Raw genomic sequence first — 12,653 nt, forward strand, 5'->3', positions numbered from 1 at the left:
TATCATCAAAGGCAAGCAGACTTTGACCTTAATACAAGTATCTTCCTATCTCTCCTCATCCCTACATATTATTTGCAACACAATTTTAGTCACTGTATTTTATGGTGACTTATATAGACATCTCCCAGCATCCAAACTTACAGTTAAAACAATCCTGAGTTTCAAATACATTAATTACAAATACACACAGATTTTTTTTCTGTGAGTTACATCACATCACATTATTGAGTCAGCAGAAGCAACTGAAAAACAACTAGGTTAATAGACAGAAGGCCATGTCTTGTTTTTGTGGGTTGTTTTTTTTTCCGATATGTTGTTCACCCACAGAGCCTTACGTAACTAAAATGTCAATGTGTATGGAATTTAATGAAACTGATTTAATGATCCCCAAATGACAGGAATAGCTATTTGGTTAGGAAAAGCAGAGTCATGGTTCACCTTCTGAAAATACTGTTTTGTTACTATTATCGTGGGCATCCCACACTGTCACCTTCATACTGAAAGCTGTTTTTATTTATAGTAATAGTACGGTTTCTAAAGAGTCAAGAAACCCATTCGTGTTGAAGTCACAGAATTCTTTAAATCCTAAGCTGAAAAATAACATTTCAGCCCTCCAAGTTTTTCAAGAAACACTTCAATGATTTCAATTTGATTTGCTCTTCTACAGCACCGCTTTTCTCTCCAAACCCCCTCCTTTCTATATATGAGGTTCTGTGTTTGAAGTTCCTCCTGGATGGCTTCTTCCTTCATCGAGTTCATATTTCTGTCACTGACTTTGCAGGATATGCACAACCCCTTACCCATGTACATCAGATGATGTTTTCTATGGCACCAATTCTTCCTTGCTCTTTATAATACGTCTGAGTTGAGCAGCACTTTCCCCAATTCCTTTAAAGATGGGAAATTAAGTTACACTGTCAAACATTCTCATGGATACAGAATTACTGTGGGAGACCTAACCTTACTTCCTACCCAGAATAACATCCCCAAATTATTGCCCCTGTGACATCCCTCCCATCATGCACACTGCAATAACCTACTGCATCAGCTTTGTGACTGTCCTGCTTTCCAAACTACCTTCCCTTTGCACACCAGCCTGGCAAGAGGCAGCAAATGCCATAATGGCTATTACTACAGGCCAACCACAGAGACACAGACCAGGGTTCCCCCTGTTCTTTGCTCAGTCTCTCCTCTAACCATCTGCCTGTTTCTGTAAGACCTGTATATGTGTGCAACAGGGCTGGAGAACACTGCCCCTCTGCCAAAGTCAACGAGGAATTAGGCAAGTGGTTCAGAAGTTACTGGCAGGGTGGGAGGACAGGCTAATGGACAGATGGTTGGACAGATGGGACAATTGCATAAGCAACCTTCCCTCAAACTAAAATAAAACTTTGAAGTCCCACCTGTTCCACAAAGCATTTCATCAGTATTGGCCACTCCCCACTTCAAGGTTTTCTGTTTTATAATAGGCTATACTGCATAAAGTAGTAGCTTTGGTCTATAGACTTCCCAGATCAACACATTACTGACTGTACCTCACGATGTACAGCTACAGCACTCCATAAATAACTGTCTTCAAACACAAGCTGTACCCAAACAAGATTTCACAGTTAAGTAGAAAAAGAATGGTTGCATAAAAAAAATTATAATGGCATGCAATTTAAACCATCCTTCATAATAATAATGCTGGCAAGGAAAGGAGAAAGAAAACACAAACTTTTGGGGTGGAGGGGGTTTGGGGTTGCCGCTTTTTTTTTTTTTTTTTTGTGATTTTTGGTTTTGTTTTGTTTTTAAAGAAATACAAAAAGATGTAAAGGAGCAAAAATAAAGACTACTACCAATTAAAGGATCTGCAAAGGCGTCTTGCATCTCAACAGCCTAAGATTGTGTGAAGGGATAGAGAAGAAGCTGTGCTAGATGAACAGATGGATCAGGAAAGTGTGAAGAGGTCCATAAGGTAGACTCAAGTTTTTAAAGCATGAAACTTCTGAAGCAAGCACAGACTCATTGTAGGTGTTTTCATAAAAGGATTAGTTAAGGTGAGGGGGGTTGGAGGTTTCTTTGGGGTTTTTTTAAAAGCTTACAAATGTAGGTAGATAACAGCATACCATGTGTACATGTCTGGAGTGGTGGATTTGGGGATACTCCATCCTTGTCCAACATGCAAGGCAAGGAAGACTGGAAGCATTTTTGCAGAGGTTAAGCAAACAACAAGATGGCAACATTGTGGATGTGGTAGATTAAAAGTAGAAACAAAAATGCGGGGAGATCATAGGCAAAAGGAGAGGGGGAAAAAACACCTGCTTGCAAAGATATTTGCTTGCTTTTATTTGGAATTCTCTTTTGAAGTGTTCAAAAGAAAATAATGCAACAGTGTCGTTAAGACGAGTTGAGCAGGGAAGTGTGTGCATTCCCTGGAAAGAGAAGAATAATTTCATTTTACACAACTTCTTCCTAGTGACAATTTAGAAATAAACATAATTTTAGGAAAACACAGTTTTTAAGCACAAAGTCTAACTAGAAAATCTCCTGAAGGCCCTCTTCCATCCCTCATGTCAATTATCACTTCAAAATACCCCATGCAATCCTATTAAAAACAGCAGTAGAAAGTTGAAGAGGGCATATTCTATATTTACTAATAGATTCAGCAGCATTTCAGCAAACACCCATCTTGCGATAAAAAAGGTCATAATTAAAAGAAATTCTGAAGTTCACATCTGAAAACTAGTAACATTTACTTGTCACTGCTATGACAATTGCTTACTCTTTGACTAATAAACAGCTTTAACTGTTAAATAATCCATAAGCAAAATAAACTATTTTTATTTCATACGTGCATAACATTAAAAGCAAATTTGTTTTAAGATATTATAAACCTATACCAAACTCCTATTTTACCTTCCTAGAGTAAATTCTAACAATACAGAAAACACTCAGGAGTTGCCAATATGTCTACCAACTATTTTGAACAATATGAATTTGAAACATGAATTAAAATGTGAGGTTAAAAACAATTTCCTATACTATATGAGGTGCTGTATGCTCTGACAGTTTTAAGATTTCTTCACCTCTGAAGGGGTCACATATGGTAAGATGGGCCCCAATACTGCATACACTTCTTCATAAGCAATACAACTGAAGTTAAACATATGTTTAACTTATTACATGTGCACAAATATTTGTAGAGAAGGCTTAAGTGACTCCAGGGAATAAACAAAATGATGCCAAGTGCTCAAAATAAAAAACAGAAAACTTTTCCTGCAATTTGTTTTCAGCTACTGTAAAGTTTTACTGAACACAGCAGGTTAACAGGAATTTAGAACAAGTGTAATAGGTCTGACAAGAGGAGCTTCATGAAAAGCTATGACATGTCCGCACCTTCCATGCACCTCAATTTTGCTATTAATATTTAAGATAAGAGCCAAAAATGCAGCCTACGAGAAAAAAAAAAAAAAAATCAAAACCACAAACCACTACTTCCACTTGGAAGAAGCAGAACAATCAAACTACACTACACTTATTCATGGAAAACGCCTCTGACGAATCTGCAATTAACATGATATGCTGCAACATGCAAGACACTCTTACCAGGCATACTGAAATTTGTTGTAAGAGCAACAGAGTGTAATATCCAAATCCTTCCAGCAAACTTTGAAGTTTATCTACTACAGGACTCTCATCAGAACGCAAGTTTCCTCTTCACCATCACCTGGAAATGCTGTCCAGATGAAAAGGGAGAGGAGAGAAAAAGAGCAGCACACACCACCAACATCATGAGCCCCCAACTCTCAGGGCACACTGGACCTTCTGCTCTACCAACACCAGCATAGTGCTGATTACATTCTTAAGCAAATACAGGGAGCTTGTGAGAAGCAAATTACACAAAAAAATACATAAAAAATAAATATGGCCTTCTTTAAGATTAGGAAATGTAGCAAAAAGTAGAAAGCTTATAAACACAAATTTACTGTGCTCTCAAGTTTAATTCAAAAGTTTCTGCGCTTTAAAGATAAATATATATAAGCACAAAGTCCCACTTGCTAGTACAAAGCAAGTGAAATCAGATTGTTTTAACAAGTTAAAGTATCACCCAGACTATCACATGCAGGCCAAACAGAAGGATCTACCTTCTCTAAGTCAGAAAGGGTGAAAAGACTGAAAAGCACTGAACTGATGTACACTCAAGTAGCTACTCACTTACTTCACATACAAGTGAGACTTAACAGCCAAGGAGTTGCTCACTTCATAAGCACTAACTAAACTCACTCAAAGTAAACCAAACCCACTGAAAAACTCCAGGTGATTCTATACCAGACATTACCCCAGATAACTATCAATTTAATAGGTACTTAAAAAATCCATTTCAGGATCACAACTTCTATGAATTTGATGATGAGATCAGCCAAAACATAGTTCTACAAATAAATCATTGTAAGTGTAAACCATTTCTCCAAATTCACTAAGAAATGCAGAGTTCCTACAATACACGATGACTTTTAATACAGGATGACTGACACCTAATCATGAAGAAAAGGGGAGAAGGGGCTGAAAAAAGTTTTGTTTTCATATCAAGCTCCAAGAAAGATTTTTTTGATACTTAATAGTCAAATAAATACTTTATTCTACTGAACGTTGTAGCCACATCCTCCCCTTCTTTCAGCTGAATGAAGCAGTGTGTTACCATTAACATCAGTACTACTATAGTCATCTCTCAGAAAAAATTAACAGAGACAGTGATACAATTCACCAAAACAATGGAGCTCTATGTGGCTGGCATAATGAAGATTCAGTTAAGAATTGATTCACACTTTGTTTTTTCAGAAGGATTTTATTTGTTGGTTTGGGGGCTTTCCTCTTCCTTTTTTTTCTTAAATATTGCCAGGCAAGTATTTCTTGTGAATGCCACCCACAGCAAGACTATGTTCTTTTCCCAAACTAAGTGTCCGTGTTAAATTAACTTATCCCATCATTATAAATGAATCAACTAAAGGATAAGTTTTCAAGACATTAACGGGCAATTCCAACCCAGGAAGGTTCAGCAGGCTTGTATTACAAATTCAAATTTGAATCCAAACTGGAACACAAACATCTCTGCTGAGTAATGTTGGAAAAATAAGTCTAATTGCACTAAAGCTAGAATTAAAAGCTTCTGGAGATCTGGACACTTTGGTGTCACAGAAAGGTATCACACAAAGTCATCAGATAATAACTATATCTATTCCATATGCATTTTCCTCATTTTAAGGCACAATAATAGATTATTTTTACTCCACATCAGCTGAACATAACTTATATCTCAAACTTCTTAGGAACAGAGAAGTTGAATACAACTAACTTGAGAGCCCACACATTCATTTCTGAAAGTTCCTTTGCCTAAAGGAAACAGGCATGAAAGTTCTCTGAAAGCTAGCCTTTTCCAATGAAATGCTCATGGTTGCTTCAGAGAAGGGAGGGAAAAAATATATGCAATATTTCTGTAGCAACAGAGTTTAAGACATGTAGCAACTTTAAAATTTATTTTGTTCTTTCATTGTGATTTAGTCAAGATATTTAACACAACTATTTCTGCTATGCTAAAATATCTTATTTAACAGAGCGACAAAGAAATAAATTACCATATTCTAAATTTAAAAAAAAAAATTAAAAGCTGAATACATTAGCATTGTGAACATTTAGAAGTGTTACATTTTCCTTCATCCACATTTAATATTATGAAACTGCATAGACTCAGCAAGAGGGCTGATGTAACAGTGATTTCCTCAGTTTACTTATGTATTGTTTTAATACTCATTTTATGAAATTAATTCTTACTGTTTCTGATGCAGAAAGCTGGTATAATCATTCACAAACAAACCTCCATTTAGATACTAAAGTATTATAGTTGGAATATGGAATTTGGAACCAGGAAACAAACTCTATTATTCACTATATTACATACAGTCTTTAGTGATAGCAAGTCACTGATCATTCTCATGTTAGAAGTAACATGAGGATGCTGATGTTCTGAAGTAAAAATCCAGACAAAAATCCAGTCATTAGGTTTAGCTCATGAGTAGTGCTAAAATTCTTTAAAATTCTCAAATAGAAATTATGACAAATATAAGGCATTCCTGTTCCTTTCACATGATGAGCACATAGTTCATAATGACTTCATTTATCCCCACTTTAAAGGTAGATCTCCCTCATTATTGTTTCATGACTGACGTTCACAATCTATGCAGAATAAGCATACAAGCACAAGAAAATTTTCATAAATAAGAACTCATATCTTATCCAGAGTTTAAATAGTACCTATGAAAACTGTTGGTTAGTTTTTTTCTGTCCAGATTTCTACTGCTGAGTGTTATGTGTTCGAGAGAGACTAAAAGCCAAGGCTTACATGTGAACAGTTTTCAAGGGTTTCCATATATAGTCAGTATTATAAATAGCTATTTTTATAACAGCACTGAACTGACTTTTCGTTATATATAGAGAGGGTGTTTTCTGCATACAGAAATTATTCTGTTATTCTACCTTGTACTTGCAGTCTTAGCTCTCCTCCCACTCACATGGTCCTGCTCTGTTTCCAATAGAAATAGCCACCGTTAGTGTCAAACCACACTGACACCACGGTTCACAGAATACCAGGTTGGAAGGGACCTCAAGGATCATCTGGCCCAATGTTTCTTGGAAAAATCACAAACTAGACAAGGTGGCCCAGCACCCTGTCCAGACGTACCTTACAAGTGTCCAGTGTTGGGGAATCCACCAGTTTCCTGGGAAGATTATTCCAACAGCTGACTGTTCTCATTGTGAAAAATTTTCCTCTTGTGTCTCACTGGAATATCCCCAGGAATAACTTGTACCCATCACCCCTTATCTTTTCCATGGGACTCCTTGTAAAAGGGAGTCTCCATCTTCTTTTTAGCGACCCTTTAAATGCTATAACATGACGTTAATTAGATCAGTGCTTCAATAAGAGTTTCCACCAAACGAGCCCAAACCTCTGTTTTTATAAAAAGCTCTCTCTATACTGACCATACAGTTTTTTACATTTTCCTTTAGCTGCTTCACTAGTAAAGAAGGCTTATGAAATCGCTATTCTCAAGTTTTTTGTTAGGAACATAGACCTAGAGTAAGCATTTCAGTACTTAAATATCAATGTGTATTTTTCCCCCATCATTATTAAACTAAACTGATAGGATCTATGAGAACAGAAAAAATGGATCTGCAATTTCTTTGTTTCGACACAAAGTTTTGAAACTTTATGTTGAAAATACAAGTTTTGAAAACTAAGGTAGAGCACATCAGCTACAACACTAACATGGTTGTTATGAATCTCATTTTAAAGTCAGACACAAATCAAAACAAATTTCTAGTTTCAACTTTCATAAAATTTAAATCTAAAACATTGAAAGAAGTCTTTAACATGAAACAACTATGGATTATATATCAGATTCATTAAAAATGTCAACACTAAGTTAAAATCAAGCATAATGCAAGTATCTTTTACATGAGTATTTTTGAACAATGCTAACTGCTTTTAATTGCAGGTCTAAGCACTAGTTGAAATTGATTCAATAGATCTATTTCCAAAATATGGTATTGCATTTGCTCTTTGTGATGTTTGATTTCTACAGCTTTAGTTTTCTTCCTGTTCCTATAAAATGTGTTCTTTCACCCATTGTAATATATCATCTAATTCTTCTGCATGCTACAAAAATCTAAGTAGCTAAATCCAGGCAACAAAGATTTTGATACAATGTTGATTTACTTCCCTAAATACTACAGTTTCACGTAAATACTGACAAACAAGGCCAAACTCCTGAGAGTCATTCAATACAGAGGCTTCTTGAGGCAGAGAGCTCCTCTCTTTGAAGAACATCTTTCCAGAAGTACAGTGGGGGAGCTTTTTCTTTCCTATTGCCAAATGAGTAAAATGAGAGAAATTTTAAACAACCACACACCTAGAGGTAGTATTTAAGTCTGTACAATAGAAAAGTCCAATACTTCTTTTATTCAATCCACCTATTAAAAATGGCACTTCGTGCTCCTACTACACACAAGTGCATTTTATAAAAAACTTCTATTTTTTTTCCAACTGCAGATCTCTCTGCATCTACACACACACTAAGACAAGAGCAATCTTAAAGACCATGTTTTTTTTAGGCAAACCCAACAGACTACCTGAAACGTTAAAATTTGAAACACTTACAATGAGATCTGGGAAAAAAATAGTTAAGTGTATGCACAGATACCAAAATGAAGTGGGAATTGTAGATTGTCCTAGCCAAGAAGCCATTACCAATCGGCAACATACAACTTGATCACTCATTACAATGGAACCTGGTGGTGCTCAACACCTCCCTGAAAAGCAGCAGAGAGGCATGAGAACAACAAAAGAAACTAAGAGGACAATTTTAAACTTCTCTCCTGCAATACTGCAGAACCCCACAGCCATTTGTGATATGCATTTATCAGTATGACAGTGGATTTTCTTAGCCCTTTTCTGTTGTACATTCTCTTACAGCCCGTTTGAGACGTTCCAAAGCTTTGTTAAATAAACGTGTATTTGCCATAAATGAGTCTTTCAGACGCGACTGTGACTAATGTATTACCATCTTGACAAGTCTGCTGAGTACGAGTCAGGTAATAGCTTCCTTCACCCAAGACACAGCACACAGAAATATGCACGATCATTACTAATTTCACTATGGCAGTTTCAGGCTGTTGCTGCCTCAGACATTTACCTGCCGCAGCCATAGTCGGCCGTGCACGATGCAGACAGGAGGAGGATCTCCGAGAGCAAGCCTGGAGTAGTTCAGCAACAGCAACAGCGCGCAGAGCCCTCACATACATAAAGAGAATGGAATAGGAGCTGAGCTTATTGCTCTTCCAGCCCTAGAAGAGGCATTGCTGCAGACACACCAAACCCTGCTTGAAAAAAAATCCTTTTCCCTTCCATATGGCTCCAAGGACAGCAGCCGTGTTTTCCCTGCTCACCGGCCAATACAAAAGATGAAAGCTGAGAGCAGAAGCAAGGAATAGCCCAGCAACGGGAATCCCGGCATCCCTCATCTTCCCAGCGGCTCGAGGTGAGGAACAGCCTTCCCTCCCTCCTGGGTGTTGTCCCCTCCGATGCTCTCCATCACCACCTGCCTACCTTGCAACAACTAGTGCGTTTTCTCGCAACTGGCACCGACAATACACAAGCCCAGCAACAGGGCGACTGATTAAAAAACAAACCACAAAAAAATAATAATTAAAAAAACACACACACACACACACAAAAAAAAAACCAACCAGAGAAACACGCTCCCCTCTAAATCATAATAATCTAAAGAGCATCTTTTTTAAAAAAAATCCCTCAGCCCTTCCAGCCAGACGGTAGAGGGGATCAGAGAGGAAGAGGGGAGAGCTCGTGCAAGACAAGGCACTCGGGTGGAATCCCACGGGCAGAACCCCACGAGCGGCCGCCCCGGGGCACCCCCGCGGAACCATCCCCGGCTCTGCCCCTGCCGAGACCCCGCGCCGCCGCCAGACCCCGCCGGGCACCGCCGCCTCGCCCCCGGGCCCCCCGGGCGCACCTGGGCTGGGAGCGGAGCGGGGCGCACACACCGCCCGGCCCCGGCGGGATCGGGGGAGGGCGGGCGGCGAGAGAAGCGCGGCTGGCCGGGGAGCAGCGGGGACGGACGGGGAGCCGAGGGAAGGGGGTGAGGCGCGGGGCTGCCTCGCCGCAGCAGCGGCAAGAGCCCGGCAGGCGGGCGGTGACAGGTGAGGGCGGTGGAGGGCACGGGGCGACCCCCCCGGCGCGGCTCCCCTACCTGCGCTCCGGCGCTGCCGCTGCTCCCGCTGCTCCCGCTGCTCCCGCTGCGCCCGGCGGCGCCTCCCCACCCGCCACCGCCCCCTCGCTCCGCTCCGCGCCCCCGCCGCCGCCACCGCCCCTCCCAGCACCGCCCAGCCGGCCCCGCCCCCCGCCCGCACTGACGTGTCCTCCCGCCAGTAGCAGAGCAGCCAGCCGGCCCCGGGCCACGCCCATGTCCTCTCAGCCAATAGCAGGCGGCCGTCAGCTCTTGTCCCCGCCCCCCCGCGGCACCGCCCGGGCCGGGCCGGTTCGGTTGAGGCGCAGCGGGCGCGGTGGGCGGAGGGGCCGCGGCTGAGGGGTCGGGGGTACGTCCGGCCGCGGGCGTGAGGGACAGGGGGGCACCGCCGCAGGTGGAGGGGCGGAGGTCAGCTTCCGGCAGCAGGGCACGGCACGGCATGGCCGTGAAGGATATGTCCCTCCCTGACAGGGAGGTGGCTTCTCGTGCGGGGGATTCCGCGGAACGGATGGGCGCGTTCTTTATTTTTTTTTTAATTTTTTTTTTCCCTTTTTTTGGCATGGAAACCGGTCCCCGCCCCCGGCACGCAGGGCCGTTAGTCACCCGAGTGCGGGGCGGAGAGGCGGGAGAAGCGCCGTGGGAGCCGCCGCTGCTGCTGGGTGGAGGGAAGGGCAGCGGGGATGTTAAAATCCAGTGACTCCTTTCTTTTTTTTTTTTTCCTCAGATCAGCTCCTGACACGGTGAAAATCCGTCCAGCACTCAAACCATTTCTCCATCGTTTTTTTTACAAAACCACAATCTGGGCTTGAAGATTCTGTTGCTGCCGGCTGTGAGGCTTTCACCTTTCAGCTTTGCTCACATAAATTAAAATTACAGTTTAAAGCCACTTTCAGGCAAACATCGAATGTCAGATGCACCACGGCAAAATGTAGTTCTGGGTGCTTGAACTTGGCTCCTGTTTTCTTGGTATGCTTCAATGGTTATTTAAATTTGAAAGATATTATGAAGCCCACTGGACGTAACAGGACACAGAACTCAGCAATGGTTGAGTATTGCTAATCTAACACTAACCAAAAGTATGTTTTTTCTGTAAGGATATAAACCTTAAAAAAAATCTGCATAGACAGATAACAGAGTTTAAGGCACTGCAGTGCATGAAAATCAGGCATCTCATTTTCATTTGTTGTTCCACACAGAATGCTTCATGAGCCTTGGGGCACTGAAGTGTTTTAGTTTGGATCAGGGAGGCACTTTTGAAGTAACTGCTGTCATCATCTCTGCTAACAGTGCTGTAATTCAGAGTGTAGAGTGGTGTTGGAGTGCATGAAGTAGATCTCTTTTGTATGAAGCTAAACTAATGCATTCCAGCCACAAATGGGCACTGGGTGGGACTCAAACTGAACTAGTCAAACAGTAGGAATCCTTGAACTGTGTACAGCTTGAAGATCAGGCTTTCAGCACCAACTGCTGCACTCTACAGGTCTTCTGTTAGACCTTGGTGCTTGCCTGTGTAGTTGAAGATTTGGAGCTTTGTAGTTCAGAAGGAAGATCCCAGAGGGTTTCTAATGTAACATCTAAAAGACCTGACTCATGGTTCACACCAGGCAGTCAAACCGATGCTTAAAAACTTTGATGCTTAAAAGTCTGTCAAAACTCCCAGTTTGTATATGGATCTTCCCATATTCTTGTGCCAGGAGTACATCACATCGTCCCTAGCAATAAGGATAACTTGAACTGAGTTCAAAATCTGACGCTGTTGTCTAAAGGGTAAAAAAATGTGCTGCCGATGTTGCTATTTCAGATATTGTCAATGGCTTTGTGGTCCCTAATTATCCCCCTATACCTGCAACTGATTCCACGATAGAAGGCAGTGGTGCTACAAGTTAAAAATAAATGACTGGGCAATGCTTTAATGCTTAAAAATAACTGTATTAACTTCTGATAACATATGGTAGCAATTAAAACAATTTTTTCCTGTTAGTGTATCTTGTCATTTTAATATGAGGCCATATTGTAAGCAATGTAGCAGATGTTGAATTTTTGTGAGAAGGCATAGACAGAACCACTGTGGTGGCAAAATCAGAGATGAGATATTTTTTTGTTATAATGTACACAAAATAAATTACCTTTTCCTACAGTGCTTCTCACAGGTAACCAGTTTCATGCCCTAATATGACATAATTACTCTTTTTACTGAGATCTGTCTTCTTTTGGAAGGGGTGTGTAAGAGAAATTTCTTATTTGGTAGGTAAGATAGAATGCTTTATTATAAACTCTAATCTTGGGCTTTGCAAAGCCTTTACATGCCTGAAATCAAACATCGTAGCTCACTTGTCTTCTGGGTTACTTCTGTATTCATTATAATATTTTTTACCCTCATCTTGTGGTTGTACAGAAACGTTAGAACAGCAGATTTTTGGTTATGGTGTCCAAAAGTTTAGGGCTAATTTCACTCAACTATAAAGATGGAATTTTCTAATGTGAACTCTTCAAATCAGGAATGGATGTGGAGGTCAGGCGCTTTTATTCTGACACTCACATCATGGTCTATAATAGAGATATTTTTTTTGGAAGCCTAGGCTAGACTCCACCAAGTCACTAAAACAAAATATAGGGAAAAAATATGATTTGCCAGGTGAAACAAGCATTTATGACTGAATATAAACAAGCAGCAGGTCTCATTCATAACACGATATCTTTTTTAAAAGACATTTTTCCTGTAAAAAAGAGGGGAAATGCCCAAGTTACCCAAAGGCCACCTGAATGTTTTTTCTGGGGACTCCTAATGGAGGGTTGTGATGGAGTGACCAGGGCCAGAGACAAACACTTGCAGGCAGCAGCCGGATTGTCTTG

General features: G+C 40.8%; 1 protein-coding gene across 4 annotated transcripts in view; it reads right to left on the minus strand.

Annotated features, from left to right (window-relative positions):
* The window catches only part of CDKL5 (cyclin dependent kinase like 5), a 131,531-nt gene extending 121,687 nt beyond the window's left edge, over positions 1–9,844 (minus strand). For 3 of the 4 annotated variants that reach the window (XM_027738257.2, XM_027738256.2, XM_039378038.1), the window contains exon 1: positions 9,804–9,844. The gene's annotated coding sequence lies outside the window, so the exon portion shown is untranslated. Of the gene's footprint in view, positions 1–8,729; positions 8,748–9,803 lie in introns of those variants that run through there. The other variant, XM_039378034.1, reaches the window with a different exon arrangement.
* Between the last annotated feature and the right edge of the window lie 2,809 nt (positions 9,845–12,653).

Source organism: Pipra filicauda, unplaced genomic scaffold (assembly GCF_003945595.2).
Source record: "Pipra filicauda isolate LSUMZ 115617 unplaced genomic scaffold, ASM394559v2 scaffold12_size5214236_pilon, whole genome shotgun sequence".
NCBI lineage: Eukaryota > Metazoa > Chordata > Aves > Passeriformes > Pipridae > Pipra > Pipra filicauda.